This window comes from Diadema setosum, chromosome 2 (assembly GCF_964275005.1).
Source record: "Diadema setosum chromosome 2, eeDiaSeto1, whole genome shotgun sequence".
NCBI classification, from domain to species: Eukaryota; Metazoa; Echinodermata; class Echinoidea; order Diadematoida; family Diadematidae; genus Diadema; species Diadema setosum.
In genome coordinates, this window is record NC_092686.1 from 12,737,224 (window position 1) to 12,760,726 (window position 23,503).

At 38.6% G+C, this 23,503-nt stretch overlaps 1 long non-coding RNA gene across 1 annotated transcript; it reads right to left on the reverse strand.

Moving 5' to 3' along the window:
* Positions 1-690: 690 nt before the first annotated feature.
* On the reverse strand, positions 691-4,557 carry LOC140239928 (uncharacterized). Its single transcript, XR_011902002.1, has 3 exons — positions 4,520-4,557; positions 2,036-2,126; positions 691-1,376 (listed from the first exon to the last, which is right to left on the reverse strand). It is a non-coding gene; the product is annotated as an uncharacterized lncRNA (long non-coding RNA).
* Between the last annotated feature and the right edge of the window lie 18,946 nt (positions 4,558-23,503).

A 23,503-nucleotide genomic window follows, 5' to 3' on the forward strand; every position in this document is an offset into this window, starting at 1 on the left:
ATCACGATGTCAATTGGGAAACGACATATTAACCAAAAAAGATCCACCATTGTGTTCACTGTATACTGTACATGTAACTTTGTACAACTGATTAGTACTGTAATCTGCAAATTGGCCCATAGTAGTATCTACTGATCTTTTGTGCTAGTGTGAAACAGATACAGCTTGTTGGAAAATATGGTTTACTACATATCTCGTAACTACCTTCTCGCCTTCTAGTGGGAACTATCCCAGGACCCATGAATGCAATACAAATAAGTGGTTCAATTGCTGAGAAATCAAATTCAGTGCCATCTTGCCACAGCACAGGTTCATCTGCCCCCAGGTGGTGCTACACAACTGTAAACAAGATCAAGATCATCATAATTTCAACCAGTACTTATTAAAGAACTTTTTTTTTACCACCAAGAAACATGAAATGTCTCACAATATACCTTGGCAGTTTTGAGTTCGATGATGTCCTTTAATACAACTGTTTGTTATTTTGAATGTTCCTTATTCTAAGGGTTTGATAGCCTGAAATGGAATATGGCTGAGACTTACAAGCCTTCAGGGTAACAAACCATATTTTGTGGTATGAATAACAAAACAAGGACCAGTGAACTGTTACCTTGGAGATTATGAATACAGTAGTAGCTGTATTTACGGTGTATAATGGACCAGGGTAAGGAAAAAAAATATAATAAAACATGTCCATAGACATGATGTTCATGGCCAGATTACTCTTGTATATTTAAGTTATAATTGTCCTACAGCTCTCTAGAAACTCAAACTGTGGTGCTTTACAGTGTACATACATATACCAGGGAGGTGAGTCACCTCCCTGCATTATATACATACTCACATCATGGACTAAACATTTCTTCCCATGAAAAAGAACAAAACAGGGCTCTGCAATATGTTTTCTGCCAATCTCTACGTGGAGGGTTTTGGATGTTACACGTAACTTCTTGAACACTGGTTCAGTAAAAGGTTGATTATCCCATTATCAGTGCTAATACTGCAGAATAAATGACTCACACAGAATAAGTGACAGGGGCAAAATATCCAAAGGACTCTTCAATATCTTTGAAAAGCACAACGTGCTATTATTGTAGCTAGCACACTTGGATGCATGTGATGCAGCCGAGATTATTACTACCCATGCACTTGTTGCAGCTCTGAAACACTGCTTGCTTCGTGTGTCCCTTGTTTTCTAAGAGTGATGACCTCAGCCTGATGAAATGTGTTTAAAAAATCACTGCCTTGTTTTGTTCACACTTTTCCTCATTGTTGACAGCGAGCTGCTCATCCTTTGCAGTGTATACCGTCTCTTGACATCAAGTTTGGCCTGTCTGCCCTCAGCTGCCATTCCCCTTGATTCACAGAAGTTATACCTATACATGATACAAGAAATATTGAAGACATAAGAAATGGGAAATAAAAATGGAAACATTGCACTCACAAAGTCAATTTGTGGACATCCAAAAGGCGTTTTGTGTAAAGGTATGATGGTACCAACATTTTAATTTGAAAATGAGGGAAATTTCAAACAATCAGTAATATACTGAAGAATTCGTATTACATGCAACTTCATGCGCCAAAATAATACAATGTACCTGAATCATGACGGCCTGAATACTACTGTCAGGATATGTAGAGCATTTTCAGTTTTCAGGGGGCTTGATAAAGAGATTTGAATGTCTTAACTCTTTATTAAACATAATATAAGCCATTGCTGTACAAAACATTCCTTTCATTATGGGTAACTTTGTGTTAGGTAAATTTCAATGCATCATTTTTGCTTATAATTTTGTATGAACTGCTGCGAAGTCTTCTTTACTCATTACTATGCCATGCTGTACATTTTCTTGTTCAGTAGGATGAAGTCATTGTACAAGTATCCTCAAATGAGACATCACATCAGAATTTATCCTAAAACAATAATGACAGATTCCAACAAATCAATATATTCACATTTCAAGCTGAGAGGTTCTACACATTTCATTCTCTCTCTTAACTGGAAATTATCGTACAATGTACAATGTTCACTTACTGTCTGTGTGCACTGGCTGGAATTCTCATGCTGGTGTGAGTCTCGGTCTTGAAGAAACATGGTTTTTCTCCTCTTTTTCTTCCTTTCCCTGCTGATAGAACAGATAAAATTGTCTCATTGTGCAGAAGTACAAAAGAGCAATGAGAATTTGCAAAATTACAACCAAACAGTGTAGGAACAAAATGGACATTGATGTTTAGAAGCAGGCACTTTTTTCTTGATATTACAATAATGTTGGAACACTCTTTGAACTGCTTTCATATCCTCCCCTCTGTAACAAATTAACCCTCTATACAGTCATTCACCTTGCATATTAAAGTCAATTAATCACCAACGTCTGCAGTCTTTTCACATCCTCTTCTCTTTATATTCTATTAATTTTAATCTTCATAAGCCAAAATTTCTTGAAGCAGAATCTATTTCTTTAGTCCAAATCAAATCGAGTTAGGCACGGTTGACTGTTGACTGCCCATCAATCCATCACCCCCACTCATATTCATATGCAGACATGTACAATATTTTTAGTGCTGTACCGTATATATTATACAATGTACATTGCAAATCACACATCCATTAGGCTCTCATGTGTCCTGCCTATTGCAAGCACTCTCAACTATGTTTCCTCATCTCCCAAATCCGGAGGTCACTGTGACGTGGTGCTTGGGTAGGCCTATGGGGTTACATACAACTACACTATAGGGTGGCACACACCTTGTATTAGAGTATGGTACTATGCAAATTCTGGTATCTAATTGGTAAGTGTCCATAAATACCATTTGTTTAAATGCATTCTAACAAGGCCTATTTGTTCTTTCCACAAACAAAAAGAGCATAAAGAATTGTTGTACTCATAGTTATGACTCCATCAAGTAAATCACTTGAATTCCAGGCCTGGGTAGCTTTCATAAGTGTACCCCTTCAACCACTGGCACTTGTTTTCAACAAAAGCACTGACACATGTAAATATTTCTGCTTGGATATCCTACAGTCAGTTTGCTCATCTTATCCGTACGCTTCTTGTCTGAAATGTCAGCCTTGGTGACTATAGACCTATATTTACACACTGTATTACAAAACTTAAAGTTTTACTGGCACTGTTTGATACACTACACTACAGTACTATCATTGCAACCCTGATTACTTGTAGGTACTTGCTATAGAAATGGTTCAATTTCTCCCCCCCCCCCCTCCCCTCCCCCCAAACAGTAGCCCAACCAGATGCGGTGCGAAGTACAGCGACTGGGACCCTGGGATGCACTTGGCCCTTGTTCGTTTTAAATCCTAGCTTTTTATTGATCCAGCTAGTCAACACTAAATTGCAAGATTTCAATTGATCCGTCCAAATTCCAGAACAGAACAACCTAAAAAAGCAAGGTCTATTCCACCCAAAGAGGTTCTCCAACCTCTTTGATTCCACCTCCCTGCTCAAAGAAGGTTTTAGACTAACCCCGGGGCGCTGTAGGCTCACACCAATATCAATAACGACACGTCTGTGTAGGGGTCACTGATACAGTTGATACGGTTGATTAGTTCTAACCGTTGGACTAACGTTAAAATAGTGAAATCGTGGAGCACGTACCCTTGGGCCAACTCTTAACTTTCTTTTAAGACCTGCAAAAGTAGAACTTCTACTAGGCCTAGAACCTCTAGGCCCTACCTAGATGTAAACCCCTAGCTAGGTCTAGAAACTAGCCCAAATTACAAATAGGCCTATAGACTATTTTATATACTAATATAGGCCTAACACAGGCCTAGACCACAGAGTCTAATCGAGTGACTAGGCCTATCAGAAATAAATTTACACATCAATTAAAAAATTCAGCAAGCTTTCGCGTCACATGGACAGTATCACTGCAAAATAACTAGCCCACATGTACAGGAGGGGAATGAGGCCAAGGGGGTAGGCCTAGGGCTATGTAAAATCTAGATGGTTCTGCTAGACTAGAGTATAGACTAGACTGTAGGCTACGTAGGGTGCCTACATTGTGTAAGGCGTAGCGTAAGCCTAGCACCTATTCATCGCCATAGCACTCGCCAGCAATGGCAGCATAGATAGGTCTCTAGGGCCTACCGATATCTTCTTATCCTGCTTGAAAATAGCGGATTTGGATAATGAATCGATAATGAATAGCGTCTAGAGTACTTTCAGAAAGTCTAGTTGACATTGACTTTTTTTTTTTAAGCTAGCCTATAGACATAAAAGCCCTGCCTCTGGCAGCAGAAAAAAAAAAGAAAAGAAAAGAAAAGGAGCTTGCCAATGCAAGAAAAAATGCTAACACAAAAAGCTATGTGTGGGACTATGATTGATGTACTGTGTGCCCAATGAGTGGTCGAGACGGCCACAACTCTGTCAGTTATAGGAAACACATTTTCCCATTTTTCAAGAAAATTCTTATAAGAAGTAAGTCTAAGGAACTAGCTCTTTTAAATACAAGACACAATGAGTAAATAATGGGATCAAAATCGACAATTTTTGTAACTTACTCTGTTTCGAATCCCCAACGATCGCACAGCAAACCTCCACCACAGGAGAGACACAACACATTGAGGTATATGGAGTATCTCTCATGCATGCAAAATGCATTGAAAAATGGACAAATTGGCTAGGCTTGTCTTGCCAGTCGCTTTTATAAATACAAAATACAGCAAGGGAGCTTGCAATTAATTGCATCTTGCAATTAATTGCAAGCTCCTTTCTTGCAACAGCAACTTGCAATTGATTGCAAGTTGCAATAGATCTATCTATTGCAAAGTTGCAATAGATATTTGCAATTAATCGCAACTCGACTTTCTTGCAACACCCCCTAAGTGACATTTACCATCCAAGTTTTGGTATATTCTGACCTCTAGCTCAAAATTTATATGCCATAGTTAAAACGTGCCGTAAAAACTTAATACTAGGCCCTTAAAGTTCATTGACCCCAGCCTGTGACCTATGACCTGGTTGTGACCTTCAACTCCCCAAGGGACATCTATCATCCAAGTTTGGTCAGAAACAGACTTATGGATCAAAACTTATGAGCCAAGATCAAAACACGCCGTAAAAACTTACCATGGGACATAAAAGTTTGTTGACCCCTGTCTGTGACCTTCTGGTGACCTTCACCTCCCCAAGGGACATCTACCATCCAAATTTGAACAAAAGGACTTATGGATCAAAAGTTTCTAGCCATTCAATCGCAACGCGCCGTAGAGACATTGGGCCATAATGTTCATTGACCCCTGTCTGTGACCTTTGACCTTAAGGTGACCTTCAAGTTTGGTAAAATGTGTAACTTTGCATAACCACTCTTCACTCCAAGTTTGATTGAAATTGAAGTTCTCAGCAATGAGTTATTTAAGTTTTTGTAGCATTATGGACAGACGACGGACGGACGGACAGATGCTGCAGGCGATCCCTTAGTCTCCCCTCACCTCCGGTGGGCTCGACAATAAAAACAAGAACAAGACCAAGAAACTTAGAAAGTACCCCATATCAATCACTGGCTGAAGTGAATACTGCAGTGAGGATAAAAGGAGGGAGATCATGACCGCCTTCAAGCCAAAACCTTCATCATGTTGGATCTTAAATCAAGTTTTAAAGAAGATGGATTTTGTATGGAGCATGAGTCCAAACAGTCATTTGAAAACCTCTGGCGTTAACCCTTCAGGCAATAAATGTCTCGAAGTTCTGACTTAGATGAATTGGAGGATATCACTGTAGGTACCTGCAAGAAGCAGCATAAGGCCAAAAAAAAAAAAAAATTGTTGCATTGGAGTAACGGGTCATGGAAAAATAGGGTAGGTAGGTAGGGATTTTTTTTTTTTTTTAAATAATCCCGCCCCAATCGCCCCCAGTTTGAGTACCCCCTTTTTGTCGGCGACCGCCCCTCCCCCCCCCAAAAAAAAAAAAATTAGCATAAAGTCCAATAATCACCCAAGTCAAAGGTCTTTATATCAAGTTCTTCTCTTCTTGTATTTTGTTTTAAAGACAAATTATCTTTAAATCTAAGCTATTTCTGCAGTCCTTAACAGATTCGACTTTTTGTATTGTAGGCAAGGATGACTATTGTACTAGACTCTATATAAAATGTATTAAATCATTCTTCCTGTGAATCAATCATATATGATTTAATAGGTCTGGATTGTTTCTTTTTTTTTTTTCAGTTTGAAAATGATATTTGCAAGTTTTCAAATATTGAAAAGGCCAATCAAATACTGGGGGCATCACAGGACAAGTAGGCCTACACATGCACAACACACACACACACACACACACCATACTCTCTCTTACACACGCATTCACACAAACATGCAGAGTACATACATGTATTTACTCTTTCATATACAAACACACAGACAGACCTACACACATGCATAACCATTCAACAGGCAATACAATAAAAGAATTCCTAGGGTTTATCATTTCAGAATCGTTTATTAGAAATGCAGTTGTGTTTTCCAATAGTTCAGACAGTAGCACTTGATTGCAAGCGGCTGCAAATCTGCACAAAAATACTTCTTTAGGCCTAGATTGCTATTGGTCTCAGAAGAATACTAGTGAAATTTTAGATCCTAGTGCCTTCCAGTTCAGGAATAACAGGTAAGAATATGACACAGATTTTCTTTTAATTTCTTTGATTTCTTATTAAAGGTGTTATCCTGACGCTTTAAGAGAATACCCCTTTATTTTGGCATTGCCTTAATATTGCTGTAAATTTGATACTTTGATAGCTTTACATCATGGCCTGTCATTTAAACTCCCAATGAGCTTTGTATTTTTTCTTTCAAAACCCAAAATGATGTTGTGCATATGTGGTTTACAACCTTTAATGCTATTAAAATTGTGCCTACAATACATAACAAGTTTGATTTACTTTTGTCTTTTTTAAAGTGTTTCTATATCATTATTTTGTTCATATTGCAGGTGTTGCAAAGCTGATATCAAATTTCCCGAGGTTGGAAGCACCTTTAATAGAGAATGTTACTTGTGAGAGATGTTTGCAAGGAATATTTTGAAAAGAAATTGACCCTTTGCAAATACACATGTATAGAATACAAAGTCATTTAATATTTAAAGGGACTGTACAGCACTGGTTGAGGTAGGGATTCATGTTTTGAACATTCCTAAGTGAGATGTTAAATGAAAAGCTCGTATGAAATATGAAAGAGCATGTAATTCTAAGAAGGATTCAACGTTTATTTGATGAAAATTGGTTTTCAAATGGCTGAGATATCCAAAAAGGTGCTAATAATAAAAGGCGACATGCCCCAACTTTATTAGTATCTCTTTGTTTCACCTTGTTTTTGGATATCTCAGCCATTTCAAAACCGATTTTCATCGAATAAACTTTTGATACCCCTTAGAACTGCATGCTCTTTGACATCTCATAGAGTGGTTTCTGAATATCTTACAAAATGTTAAAAGCTAAATCTTCACCTCGACCAGAACTGTACACACCCTTTAAATGTACCACTGTAAAAACTTCAGTACAGTTGTATTTAATAGCCACAATCAAACAAAGAATACTGGATGCCCTTCGTGCAAAGGGGCATTGGAGCGACTCTTTCTTTTCCAGTTTCATGTACAGGAAAGTCTTCATTGTAAAGTGAAAAGAAAATAATGTCAGATGATGCGGAATCAATGCAGCCGAGTGATAAACAGTATATCTGGTCTGACATTCCACACAGTTTAGAGGGGTTGTTTTTTTCTTATATGGTCTGCATTTTGGGATTTCTTTCCCGATGTTGAAGCAATCTTCACAAACAGGAAGCACTGTCTTGTATATTCTCTTGAGTGCATCTCTTCTTGGTCCACCAGATGAAGGTTCTGTGCAGTAGCAGCAGACTCCTTGCACGAACTTTTGGCTGCTGTAGTAGGCATATTCAATATGGTCCCCACAATTCAGGGCCAAACGAACATACATCTGAAAGGAGGGAAAGAAAGATATGTAGGCCTACAGGGTGCTTAAGGCAAATGAAATTCAAACCTGGGCAAGCATTTTTGAGCAATAACATGCTTGCCAACATTTTGTAGGTAAATTTAGTTGGAAAATGTAACATTTGTGTATTTCTATTAATTTTTTTCAATGCTAGATCTAATAGAGCTTAAGTGTTCTGTAGTACTTTGCTTGCATAAACTGGGCAAGCACCTTGAAAAATTTTAAGTAGCATCCTGATTGAAAATATGGGCATAGATGTAAAATGTATTTATTCTGATGGCAAAATAGACTATAAACGAAAAAAAAAAAAACTAAAACAAAATGAATTCAAGCCAAGTTTTAATTCTGGATATTATTTTTTGTTAATCTTTATTTTTATTTATCTATTTATTTATTATTATTATTATTTATTTATTTTTTTTTTTGGGGGGGGGGGCGGGGGGTTATTTTCCCTTTTCCCTTCTTCCCATTTTCTTCTTTTAAATGCCAAAATTGTATGGATTAATTTTTACATTGGTTTACAATTTCTACTGGATTTATAAATGTATAAATGTATTGCATGTAGTTTCATTTCAAATTGGGTTTGTGCATATGTTCATGTATTCCAACTGAAATGAGGAGAACCTTCTACAGATCAGTCCCCCATCATTTTAGTTGGCATTCCTTCTGGAATGTTTCATTATATGTTTAATATTCTGGAAATAAAATGAAATAAATAATTAATGAAATATACATAGATTCTCTTATAAGTTATTCAGTCTGATGTACTTGTATATCTGTCACTTCACTGTTTACATCTTATAAAAAAAGATAATGAAAACTTAAACTGTCTATACAGTTTAAGCTTTTACCTTCTTGCAGAGTCTGTGCCCAACAGGAACCAGTGGACTGCCACAAGTGTAGTCAGAGTCTTCAGTAGCTGCTTTCAAGTCTAAGAGATCCTTTGCGGATGGCTTCCGGTCTGCATAGACAACGCGTGGTTTCTTACATTCTCCACACTGGATTGTTGTGCGTGCGTTCTGTGCTGTGAGATGTGAAGTAGCAGCACCCTTAATTTGCAAAGGCTAGAGGTCTATACAAGCTTGGCACTGGCTGGGAAATTAAATCCAGAGTCTTGAGTATTTACTTGGATCGCTACTTAATAGTCTACAGTCTAAATTTGAAATTTAATTCCTTTCAATGTTTCACTTCAGTTGCATTCTTACCTTGACAATAAATTCAGTCTCATTCGCTGATTTGAACCAGGATTTCAAAGGCATTCTTTTTCTTAGGCACCTCAGACGCAGACGCCGAATCGCTGGACATGGAGAAGTACCCCACGACGAAGCGATACCCGAAGTCGTTAAGAATTGATACCCTTTCCCCCGGCAAAACGTCCGACCAGGACCCTCCCCCATCACTGCTTGAAGCTTGGACGGAGGAAAGTATTAATGGAGCTGCATCAGTGTCAAAGTCGGCTATTCTCTGAAGAACATCGCCAATCCTGTCATCGGTGTCACATTTTCGTAGTGCACTGAAGATTTTCTTCGGCCCCAACATGCCGGTAAACTTTACGGAATACGCGGCCATGCTGGGCTGATCGAGCAAGGCGGACATGTATGCAGCTCTAGCTAGCTAGCTAGCTCCGGCTCCCTCGCGATCGCCTCTGCCAGGGCATGCCTCGTACACACATACAGACATGTATGTAATAAACAGTAGTGTACATTCTTTTCGTACACACTCACACACGCAGTGTTGAGCTAGCTTTTAATAGCTTTTGCGTACAACATAGCGCGGCATGCAGCTGCCGCGGGTTCTGTATGAAACACTTCCGGGTTTTTCCGGGTTTTTTCGATCGCGATCGCAATCAACAAGATACTTGATATCGATAGCCAACCCAATTAAAAAAAAACAAAACGTAGGGTCGGCGGAATTTTTAGGGTCGGGCGGGTCACGCCAATGCAACAATTTTTTTTTTTTGGCCTAAGTATAAAAACTGATGATAAATGAAGTGACCATATAAATTTTATACCGAATAGAATGGCGTGCTTAAATCCAGTAACAAATACAATAAAAATTAAACGTGTCTTTCCCTATCTCAATAAGTGCACATGTTCAAATTTCCCAAAAGAATTGAATGGACTCTTGAAATATAGACATTATACAAGGCCAGTACTTGATTTACCCAAATCATCCCATTGAAGAAATTATGAAAAACTAAATGCACTTACAATTTCAGATGTCTGGATTTTGTGGTCGACTCGATCATCATTGCATCAATTACCGAGGCCAACTGTAGTGAAGAAATAATTAACATTTTGAGTAACACATTCATCTTAAAACATTTACATGTCAAGTACAAATATATGGCTTATATGGTACATTTGGTGATAGATTTTCTATGAACTTGACCTTTGAACATCTACTAAATTGCTGATCATACATACCTGATAAAAAATCATTGGATTACTATTTATTTTCTCATCCCCTTACTGGTGCAAAACATGATATCTACTACATAAAATACAATGCTCATGTCTGATTTCATCTTGATTTGTTTATTTCATCCAAGAAATCAATTGGGGACATGGCATTAGCAACTATGGATGGAGACAGGCAACAAATGCTCCTGGGATAATTCCTTGTGTTAACCCTAACCTCAACCATAACCCTTACCCTTGTAACCTAATCCTGACCCTATCCTGACTCACTTAAGAACCCAACCACAACCCTAACCCAAACTCTCTCTAATGACAGTTATTATCAGAGGATCATCTGAAACCGGAGCATGGGTTGGATTACCCTCAGACTTTACTTTGATTGCAAACTAAAACTGATCACACTATTAAATACGATGATACAGCATGTGGCCTGATCACTGCTGTAATTTCGGGGCCAATGACAGGATTGAACTCCAACATTGTCATTGACACAGTTGGAGACATTTTCACAACGATGCCAAGCGATCACACTCAGGAACGATTGTGGCGAAGATAGGGCAAGGTGGCCTGTTTACTCATCCAATAATCAGCCTCCTACACTGATATGGTTTTAATGTGTGTTCACTCTTTAACCCTATTTCAACTGGGGGGGGGGGGGGATCAAATTGACCCCTCCTCTCAACATTTGGCGCATAAGTCTGCAACAAAAGAAGCTCTCGCCGCGCCTTTTCATTGCTTTTTTTTCTTTAACTTATTCCGCAACTTTTGAGACCAAATTTGCAGCAACTGCTCCAAAAATGTGATTTTGTGTACAATTCCAATGTAAATTGCGATTTTTTCCAAAAATTCACATAAATTCAATCTTTTTCACTAAAAATTATCAAATGAATTTCATTTTGGTGTATTTGTAATGGAAATGATCAGCAATTATTTCCCGCCAAACTTGACTTACTTGACGTAATTGCATAGGACAGTGTGTCCCTTTGCTCTCCTACGAGTGATCCTTCTCCAGTTTGGTCTTCCCTGGGTTTGATGTTCAGCTCTTTCAGTGGAATGCCCAAGTCTCTTTCAATTTCTAATTTCCTCATTCCTTATCTTGTCGATGAGCCTCACACCAAGGATTACTCGTAGGCATCTCATTTCAAAGGTGTCTAATCGACGCTGGTCAGCTTGGCGTAGTGTCCACGACTCAGCACCGTAGATGGCAATAGGGAGGATGAGTGCTTTGTAAATTCTCACTTTAAGTGATCTGGGGATAATCTGGTTCGTCCATATGGTGCTTTTCAATTTGCCAAATGCCCAGGCCTCTAATCTGGTACGACGAATCACATCATTTGCAACTGTAGGAATGTTGCTACCAAAGAATACAAAATCATCAACTTTGTTGATGTCTACTCCATTCAAGGATATGTGACGTTTGTCTTGTGATATGACTTTGCATTTGCTTGGGTTCATTTTCATACCCCATCTTGTGCAGGCCTTTTCCAGTTCGTTGTTGAGACTTGTAGTTTCTCAAAGACAAGATCCATCAGTGTTGTGTCGTCTGCATAACGGATGTTGTTCATGCACATGTCGCCCATCCGGATTCCACTGTCTAAATTTTGGACGTCTTTCATTACAAATTCAAGGAACAAGTTGAAGAGGCTGGGGGAAAGGAGACACCCTTGTCTAACTCCTGTCACTACTTGAAACCATTCTGTGATCTTTCCGTTGACAATGACAGAGCATTCTGTTTGATTGTACATGCTCTCAAAAACAATTAAAAACTTAACTATGAAAAAAAAAGAAAAGAAATATATACGAAATTAAAAATCAATAAAATACAAGAGAAAAAAAATTTTTAATCAATTTTTTTGTTTTGTGGGGTGTATACTCATTCTGAAGTACAAAAGGATTCTGTAATGCAAAAAAATTAGAACTCTAGAGTCTTTATTTTGGGATTCATAGCCAAAAATTTGAATATGAATAAATTAGCTTGCATTCACGCATTAAATAACATAATTTATGAATAATGAAAATCTTACGGAAACACTAACTGCATAGTCTTCGAGTTTACACTCCACTTTATCAATGTGCAAGGTTTTGTGGTGATCGCGAGATCCACAGCCGAGATCTGAAGGGGGTCAGATTGACCCCCCTAAAAAAAGGGGGAGGTCAAATAGCCTAGTTAAAATAGGGTTAATACGATGATGGCGAGCACTGGTGGTGTGAATACGTTCTTACAATGATGGCACTGGTGGTGAGAATAGGCTCTTGCGATTACAGTGCTTTTTGCCTTATCATGCTCTTTCAATCATAGCACTCTTGGTGTGATTACGTTCTTCTGAAAATGGTGGTGATGGTGGTCTCATTAGACTCTTCTGATGATGGCGCTTGTAGTGTCATCACGCTCTTACAATCATGGCACTGGTGGTGTGATAAGGCTCTTGTGATGATGGCGCTTGTCGCCTAATCACGTTTTACAATCATGGCACTGGTGGTGTGATTAGGCTCTTCTGATGATGGTGCTTGTAGTGTCATCACGCTCTTACAATCATGGCACTGGTGGTGTGATTAGGCTCTTGTGATGATGGCCCTTGTTGCCTAATCACGTTTTACAATCATGGCACTGGTGGTGTGATTAGGCTCTTGTGATGATGGCGCTTGTCGCCTAATCACGTTTTACAATCATGGCACTGGTGGTGTGATTAGGCTCTTCTGATGATGGCGCTTGTTGTGTCATCACGCTCTGGCACTAATGGTGTGATAAGGCTCTTCTGATGATGACGCTTGTAGTGGGATCATGCACTAGCAATCACGGCGATGGTGTTGTGACTAGGCTCTTCCGACGATTGTGTCTGTCGTCTAATCACACTCTTACAATCATGACACTGGTGGTGTGATTAGGTTCTTCTTATGATGTCACTTCTACCGTGATTAGGCTCTCCTGATGATGGCCCTGGTAGCATGATCATGATCCTACAAAAAGGTTGTTGGCTATTTGTATGATCTTACCCATTCGATGATTACTTAGATTTCTTGATGACTGTCCAAGACTGGTTGATATACAAAGACCTGTGGTATGATTGCTTGTAATAGCATCGTAGTACACTGGGCTGGTTATTATCTGTTTCAAAATGTGATCAATAAAAATTGATAAAATTGGTTAATGAAATGAATAATGCATTGGATTGATTTCAATGATAATAAGTGCAGATATGAAAGAAATCAAAATCATAGCATTCAGATCAAAGTATGTTTAATAACAATAATAAAGGATTTTTATTTCATATCTACTGCACGTATCAAGAATATTTCCTACTGCTCATTATACATAGGTAATTAAAAGCTGGCTCCTTTAGATTGAAGGCATGTAAGCAGAATCGACATCTTTAATGATGAATTCAATAACATTATCTTTTATATAAGGCCGATCAAGTTAAGCAACATATTAAAAAAATGTTTTCCCTATTAGTTTTATGTGAAATGATAAAAACTTATATTTGATTTAAAGGCCATTTTGCATATTTGTCATGTAATAATTTCACTGATTTTGCAGGTCTGTTTTTCAAAATCAATTTTGTGTGTTTGAGTTGCACATTGCATTATATATTTTATTACCAATATGCGTAGTGTAATAAACTGCTGCAGCAATGAAAATTATCTCAAATCATCAAAATATTGGATTCATGCACTATTTGCCCCTAAATGCATGGATGGTGGAACGAGCGGATGAGCAATGGAGTTGGGGGCATTTAGTATTGTGTCCGAACAATGCTTCCCACCCCCCAAGCCATTGTGTTGTCCGTGCATTCCGCCGCCCATGCCTGAATGTGCCATACTCCATGGTATCCCATTCATTCAATACAGTATCAAACTTTGAAAATTGAAATGGTGCTCTTAATTTTCTTATTCAGTATTGAAGAAATTGATATAAAATATAAAGAAAAAATGAAGAAGACTTACCTGCATCATGTGGTAACAATCCCCCCACCCCAAAATCCCCAGCCCAATCAATTATAGTATGAAGTACTGGCCAATTCATCTTCAAATCTTCCCAAAATATTGAACTTGTGCACTTGTTGAGATACAGAGAGAAGATGGATCACATAACTCCTGTAAAAAAGTACAAAGAGGAGGTCATGGTTAGATAAAAGCATTGTAAAGTTAACAAAAGCAAATAAATTTTGTAAAAGAAATATATTAGATATATATTTACATTCAGGCTAAATGGGAAGTTCAGTGGTGGAATAGTGAAGCAAGACCACCAAATATTGATTTTAGCATTCATGATTCAGAAAAAATGTATGATTTGCATACTTTATTGAAATTTTTGGTGTTATTTGCTAAAAATCTATTCAGAAAAAAAATGTGAAATATGTATATGTGTGTGTAATACTTAATTTTGATTTGAAAATAGTCATTTCAATAAATTTTGATATAAACATTGGATACATACAAGGAAAGAAGTACCAAATATTGTTTTACTCCTGAACTATCCCTTTAGGCCAATTTGATAAGACGGAAATTAAAAGCACAGAGCCTTGAAAATGACTTTGTGTCCATGCAGAATTCATGAAAATACTTGGAATTACCTTCACGAGAAAAATATCCTCAATCATTTCACTGCACTCGTAGTTTTCCCTTGCAGTCTGTGCAGCCACGTAATACTTGCCCCGAGTGGCATAACTATGTTGCATGAATGTAGCAACTTTGGCTGCCTCTGCGGGTGTCCGATTCTTCCTCACCTAATCAATCATATGCGTATAAATTTCTAAATCACTATGGAAAAAGATCAAATTTACATTATTGTGAAATTCCAACAGACTTCAAATCAGGAAAATTAGAAATCCTGGCAGTCTACGAAATCTTTGTGTATAAGGAAAAACAATCACTCTTAATTGAGCTATTAGGAAAAGGCAAATGCCAAGCGTCGTCTTGCATGCTGAATACAAGCTCCTGCAAACAGATGTAAGCAAGTTGCCATTCCTGTAATCAGAAAAAGTGAAGCTAATGTCTTGTATCTTCTCTGCAAGCAAGACAATAATTAAACTGAATGAAACAGTATGTTAATTTCTATGAAATCATCATCATCATGTTAGTGAAAGAAAACAAGGAAAGATAGGTACAGTCCGACCTCTCTCATCTGGCCATGTTGGGACCGATGCTCATCTGGGTAAGAGATTTGACCAGATATGGGAGACATAATGTTACTTGCATGCAGCTACTCAGCTAATCACATCTGTCTGTGTTCTTGCAGTGATATGGGTACGGTGTTCTACTAAATGCAAATTATTTAGAAGTAAATTTGCTGTGAATGTATGTTAATTATGTTGGTAATAATAAATGTTTCATCTTAGTAAGCATAAGAATTCCATAATTATTGTAAAAATTAAAATAGAATTTCAGAAATGATGGCAAGATCACGTCTAGGTACAGCTTGTAATAGAGAGTTCCAGATAAAGGGAAGTTGGATAGAGAAGTCAGACTGTAAACATGTATCATATTATAAATTTGCTTCATATAGAGTTATTACCTCTGTGCAGACCGTCTTCCTCAAATTTCTTGGGAAGAAGGCTCTCACACCCTTTCCGTTGGAATGGATGAAGAGATATTCCTCTCCATTGGCCTTCTTGAAGTATGATGGCGTCAAAGTCCGCACCTCACTGACATAAATCTTGAGAATGGGAGCCGCCTCCCGGCTAAAGAAGACATCAGCGGGGCCATACTGATAGGCCGTTTTATGGTCCTTGACCTTGGTTAGCATAAAAGGATTATCTAAATTGTACTGATACTCATGGTTAGAAGAAATAAAGTTGTAAAACCTTTTTGTGTGACTTAATGATTTGAAATGAGCATCTATATTTAGGTTTTGTTTGGCAAAATCTTGTCATGAAATGATAAAAACATATAAATGGCTAAGGTAAATTGGTGCTGAAAATTGTCACTGTGCAATTGTTGTAAAATGTCCTGCATCAAAAATGTGAAAATTGAAGAATAGTAGATTCAATACAAGGCAGTAGTCAAAATGTGTCTTGCCCACTATTGCGCCATAAATCTTAATATTGGGACCTAAAAGTTTGTTGACCCCAGCCTATGACCTTTGACCTTGTGACCTTCAACTCTTTTAATAGTGACATTTACCAAGTTTGGTGATGATCTAACCTCTGGCTAAAAAGATACGAGCCATAATCAAAATGTGCCGTAAAAACTTAACACTGCAGCCCTTAAAGCTATATACAAGAGTACTGGTCATCAATGCTTTTTGTGAAAGAATTTACACTTTAATAATTGAAAGCTATGATGATTACCTCATCACATCGGTGATGGATTATAAATTTGCTTCATATAGAGTTATTACCTCTGTGCAGACCGTCTTCCTCAAATTTCTTGGGAAGAAGGCTCCAGAGTTTCCATCGGCATTCCACAGTGTGTCTAGAACTGGGCCTATGGCTCTCACCTTGGAATGGATGAAGAGATATTCCTCTCCATTGGCCTTCTTGAAGTATGATGGCGTCAAAGGCCGCAACTCACTGACATAAATCTTGAGAATGGGAGCCGCCTCCCGGCTAAAGAAGACATCAGCGGGGCCATACTGATAGGCCGTTTTATGGTCCTTGACCTAATTATGGTCCTTGACCTTGGTTAGCATAAAAGGGTTATCTAAATTGTGCTGATACTCATGGTTAGAAGAAATAAAGTTGTAAAACCTTTTTGTGTGACTTAATGATTTGAAATGAGCATCATTATTTAGGTTTTGTTTGGCAAAATCTTGTCATGAAATGATAAAAACATATAAATGGCTAAGGTAAATTGGTGCTGAAAATTGTCACTGTGCAATTGTTGTAAAATGTCCTGCATCAAAAATGTGAAAATTGAAGAATAGTAGATTCAATACAAGGCAGTAGTCAAAATGTGTCTTGCCCACTATTGCGCCATAAATCTTAATATTGGGACCTAAAAGTTTGTTGACCCCAGCCTATGACCTTTGACCTTGTGACCTTCAACTCTTTTAATAGTGACATTTACCAAGTTTGGTGATGATCTAACCTCTGGCTAAAAAGATACGAGCCATAATCAAAATGTGCCGTAAAAACTTAACACTGCAGCCCTTAAAGCTATACAAGAGTACTGGTCATCAATGCTTTTTGTGAAAGAATTTACACTTTAATAATTGAAAGCTATGATGATTACCTCATCACATCGGTGATGGATAAAATCATGTATGTTACAATTCAGAGCCTGTTTTGATTCAAATTGAAAAACCGTTACCATGTGAGGCCGCTAATCAAATGACATTAAAAAATAATGCCAAAAATATCCATCTAGGACCCGATATAACCGTTTGAGGGATTTTGTAATTAAATTGCACACCCAAAGCAACACTTTCATACCTTTTAACCATATATTAAATACATTATTTCATTTCCATTGTTAAATCAAGGTTTCATACTTTTTGACGTTGGTCAACATCAAAACGTATGGGACATTTGAAAAGGAGATTTCTCTTAACTGCAGCAGGCAGTTGGCCAGGGAATTTTCTCGTTTTGGGCTTCATATAAAATGTATTTTGACTTAGAATACAAACAAGGTGAAACACATTCAAGTAAATTTTCAGGAAGAACCAGTACTCCAGTATATCTTTAAATTTCATTGACCACAGACTGTGACCTTTGACCTTGTGGTGACCTTCAACTCCCCAAGGGACATCTACCTTCCAAGTTTAGTCACAAATGGATATATGGATCAAAAGTTATGAGCAAAATGTATAACTTTGCATAACCACTCTTCCCTCCTAGTTTAATTGAAATTGAAGTCCTCAGCACAGAGTACCAGCCGATCCCTTTATTCTCCCCTCACCTCCAGTGGGCTCGACAAAAAAAAAAAAAAAGTGTTATTCCAGACCTGGAAGAATTAATGTAAAATACTTACTGTCTTATGTAAATAGCAATTGATTCAAATTATCAAGTAAAAATGTAAGGAAAGTAGTGATATTTTGAGGAGTTGACCTTGATCTTTGACCCCCTGACCTTTGAACCATGACCCCCCAACTTCCCTAGATAATCACTGCCCATTGGAACAAGCATATACTAAGTTCCATGAAGATACCTTGAACCATTTGCGAGATATGGAGAAAAACATGAATTTTCAACCTTTTTTTTTTTCACAAAATAACCTGTGACCATTGACCTTTGACCCGTGACGCTAAAATCAAAACAAAGTATTATCCCCCAGGATATACCCTCATATCAAGTTTGATGTAAAACCACCACACGGTTCTTGAGATATCGACAAAAACAAAACGGGACGGACGTACGGATGGACGACCCGAAAACATAATGCCTCCCGCCACTTCGTTGGTGGAGGCATAATTAACACACCTTTATATGAATATTCATAAATCAAATTAAATTTACTTGTCAGTATATTGGTTTGGCAAGATCCAAGAATTCCTTTTATTTCTACATGAATATCATTACATTTTCAAATGTGCCCATGTGGATTTCATTACACTTACTATACGAAGTAGGACCATAGCGATTTTTTTTTTCTCTCTGGTGGCCAGATTAAGTACCAAAGTAAAAAATTTTTAATTTTTGTGACCCGAAAAGCATATCTGCTTCTCAAAAAAACAAAGAAAAATTTAAGTATCCCCTTGCTGGTGACAAAATTGTGATGGAAAAATTGGGCATTGGTGGAAATGCTCGGAGATGATTGTTCCAATCCTTATGGGATTCATTCAAAAGTAGGTTATATATCTATTGTTGTGTGAAAATTATTTTCTTCAGAATGGTCTCATATTAAAGAAATGTGCAGCTTAACGCTATCCAGGTTAGCGTGTCTGGTCAGTGACGGGGAATTAAGCTGCATATTACTTGAATATTAGACAGTTCTGAAGTAAATAATTTTCACACGACAATAGATATATAATGTACTCTTAAATGAATCCCACAAGAATTGGAACAATCATCCCTCAGCATTCGCACTGTTTCCCACTGATCAGTTACTAGCCTTCCCCTTTAATTCAGAATTCATTTCTGGCAAATTTTTGGTTGTTTTGAGAGGCAGGGTAACATCTGAATGATGACATCAATTTATTAACAATCAAGAAAACAAGAGGTATTAAGGAAAGAAATTTTTAGAAACCTTCACATGAATTTTGCCATCGATGTAACGATGGTCATGATATTCTTCCAGAGAGATAGCTTCTCTGATGCATGTATGCTGGGCATTCACAATGTACAGATCAGTGAAGAGGAAATCCCGGACAGCCACCTGGTTTTCCCATTCTGTTTCTCCTGACCTTATTTTCTCTAAAACAGAATAAACTTAGACATAACAAATTTTGAACCCCCGATGAATCACAACCTTGTCGTGGTCTGATGGGCTTGCGTGTCTCAGTGACCCCTAGAGCTATGCCGGCGGGAGACTATTCTCCCGGCAGGGCCACGCAAGCCGGACAGGTCAAAGGGTAGAGACCAGACGAATTGTGATCCCTGGCCCTCCAGGTTGGGGGTTCGGCACAGGGTTAACAACCCTGTCCTGTAAATAGAAATCTGTTACGGGAACAGCAACAAAAGTCAAAGTCAAAAGTCAAAAACCAGGCGCAATTTGCCTCCTGGTGTACCAAATGGTACCTGGATGATTGGCGGTGGTCAAAGCCGAAAGGAAGCCACCGACAGGAATGTGGAGGTCATGAACGCCAAATGTAGAACACAAGTAGGATTTTGGAATGTAAGAACTATGTATGAAACGGGGATATTAAATGAAATCACTGCAGAAATGCAAAGATATAATGTACAAATTTTAGGTGTCAGTGAAAGCAGGTGGACAGGATCAGGAAGTCTACAAGCCAGTACAGGAGATACTGTACTTTACTCGGGAAGAGATGATGGACATCACTCCGAGGGAGTCGCCATCATTCTTGAAAAGGGAGTGAAGGAATGTCTTCTTGAGTGGAAGCCTGTGAATAGCAGGATGATGAAGATTAGGCTCAGGGGAAAACAAATTAACACAACTATCATCCAGTGCTATGCCCCGACTAACGACAACGTTGAGGAGACCAAAGATGCTTTCTATGAACTACTGCAACATGAGCTAGACAGTGCTCCTGCACACGATATGAAGATTGTGATGGGGGACCTGAATGCTAAGGTTGTAGACAACAAGTCAGGCTATGACAGGGCTATGGGGAGGTATGGATGTGGGGTGATGAATGAAAATGGAGAACGCCTTGTGGAATTCTGCTCTCTCAACAATCTAGTAACACTAGGGACACTCTTCCAGCACAAAGACATTCACAAGCTGACGTGGTACTCGCCAAATGGCAGGGATAGAAACCAAATTGATCACATCATGATTAATGGTATGTGGAGACGATCGCTTCAAGATGTTAGAGTCATGAGAGGGGGGGGGGGGATGCTGCTAGTGACCACAATCTAGTGTTATCAGTGTTTCAAGTGAAGCTTCGGAAAACAGGAGTTAACAAAGTAAAGCAACCAAGATACAACATTGAGAAACTTAAGGACCCCAGAATTAAAGGCACATTTGTGTTAGAGCTTAGGAACAGATTTCAGGTCCTAGCAGATCTTGAATACACACAGGAGGAACAAGATAAGACCAATAAAGAGTGGGAAAGGGTCAAGACAGCCTACCACAAAGCACGTGAAACGCGTCTTCGAACTACAAAGAGAGGGAGAAAGGAGTGGATGACTGAAGACACATGGCAAACTGTAGAGAAGCGTTCTAGAGAAGTGAAAAGACAATGCATGGCTGCAAAATCAGATAGGTTAAAAGAAAGTCAAGAGCTGATAAACGAGCCTTTATTGACAATTTAGCTAGTCAGGCAGAAGAGGCTGCAAAGGCTGGTGAACAAGGGAAAGTATACAAGCTGACCAGAATGATTAGCGGCAAGTACAGTAAATACTCAGAATTACCGACAGAGGACAAGAATGGAAAGCTTCTTACTACTGAAGCAGAGCAGGATGCCAGATGGGCTGAACACTTTGAAGAAGTCTTCAACAGGCCAACCCCAGTTATTGAAGCTGATACACCAGAAGAAGTTTGTGATTTAGATATAGATATCGACATAAATCCACCAACTCGGGCTGAGATCATTCAGGCAATCAAGTCCTTAAAGAATGGAAAGGCACCAGGATTAGATAATCTCAATGCTGAGTTATTTAAGGCAGACCCAGAATTGGCTGCAGACATACTGCATCCACTCTTCACTGACATATGGGAAGGAAAGAAAGTCCCTAAAGATTGGTCACAAGGGATCATCATCAAACTCCCTAAGAAAGGTTCACTCAGGAAATGTAGCAACTGGCGGGAAATAACACTTTTGTCTGTTCTGAGTAAAATACTCGCAAAAGTTATCATTCAGAGGCTGACCAGGGCTGTTGATGAGCAACTGAGACCAGAGCAAGCAGGTTTTTGAAGGGGAAGAGGGTGCGTAGACTAGATTTTTGTCTTGCCCAACATAATTGAGTAATGCACATAATGGCAAAGCCAGCTGTACATTAACTTTGTTGACTTCGAGAAAGCTTTTGACAGTTTACACTGAGACAGCTTATGGAAAATTCTACAAATCTATGGCATTCCTCAACAAGTAGTGGCTATCATCAAGAGCTTTTACAGCAATTTCACTTGCAAGGTTGGAAATAGTAACTACAGTTTCCAGGTGAAGACGGGGGTGAGACAAGGGTGTGTTATGTCTGCACTACTCTTCAACCTAGCCATTGATTGGATAATGAGGCAGACTACTGCAGATCAGAAAAGAGGCATTAGGTGGACACTCCTTTCAACACTTGAGGACCTAGACTTTGCAAACGATCTTGCTCTAGTGTCTCACACTCACCAACACATGCAGGAGAAGACATCCCGCCTCACTGACTTTGCACAACAAATTGGCTTGAAGATTAATCACAGGAAAACAGAAGTAATGACACTCCATGTTCAAAACCCTCAAATTATACAGGCTAATGGAGAAGATCTTCCAACAACAGATGAATTCACTGATCTTGGAAGTACAGTAACACATGATGGAGGTGCAGGAGTAGACATTAAAAAGTGGCATGAATAAAGCAAGGACTGCATTCTCTATGCTGAATCTCAACTGGAAATCTCAGCAGTTCAGGACCAAAACCAAGTTAATGATTTATCAAAGCTGTGTTCTGTCAACTCTCCTGTATGGATCAGAATGCTGGATGACGAAGAGCGACATTCAAAAACTGTCAGTTTTGTACGACAGATCACTGTTGAAAATCTATCGCATATTTTGGCCAAATACAATATCAAATGAAGAGCTTTATGATAAATGCCAGTTGGGATGCATAGACACGATCATCCAAAGAAGGCGCTAGAGATGGTCATGTGCTTAGGAAAGAACAGGACAACACTACCAAGACAGCACTCTACTGGACTCCGGAAGGGCGGAGGAAGAGGGGGAGACCCAAAAACACATGGAGAAGAACTGAGAAGAGAGAGAAATGAGGGACCTGAACCACACCTGGGGGACACTACAGTGCCTGGCCATGGACAGGGTCAAACGGCGAACTTTTGTTGCTGCCCTACGTGCCCGTGGCATAACGGGCAGTAAATAAGTAAGAAATTTTGAAGAAGTTTACAAGACATGATTACATGATTGTAGGTACAGCACTCCTTGTAAGGAAATTATCATCAAGAATCTGATATTGTGTTGAGCAAATGGCTTTTAAAAGAATTCACCCATCGTGGCTGTGCCTTTGAAACTGTATTCAAACTGTATTACTTTGATTTAAGACTCATCCTAGAGAAATAAAGAGAAAGGAATTTTAGTACAACTTGCTAAAAATTGTAAATCAAATAAATCACGGTGACATACTGACTCCTGATTAATCATGGTAAAATCAAAAGCATTATGAACTGATATTATTTGTGATAGATGAAAATTCTCACCGATTGCAGTCATCGCTTTTTGCTTCATTTTGGCCTTGAAGGCGCCCACTTCAGATGTGTCCAAGACCTCCTCTACATAAGGAAAAGAAGAGTTTCATCATAAAATCAAGATCACTTTCCTCAGATAAATAAATTATGTTGAAGAAGGGAAGCTACATGTATTTCAATTCACTCTATTGGCTAAAGATTTTGTAAATGCAAGTAGGCAA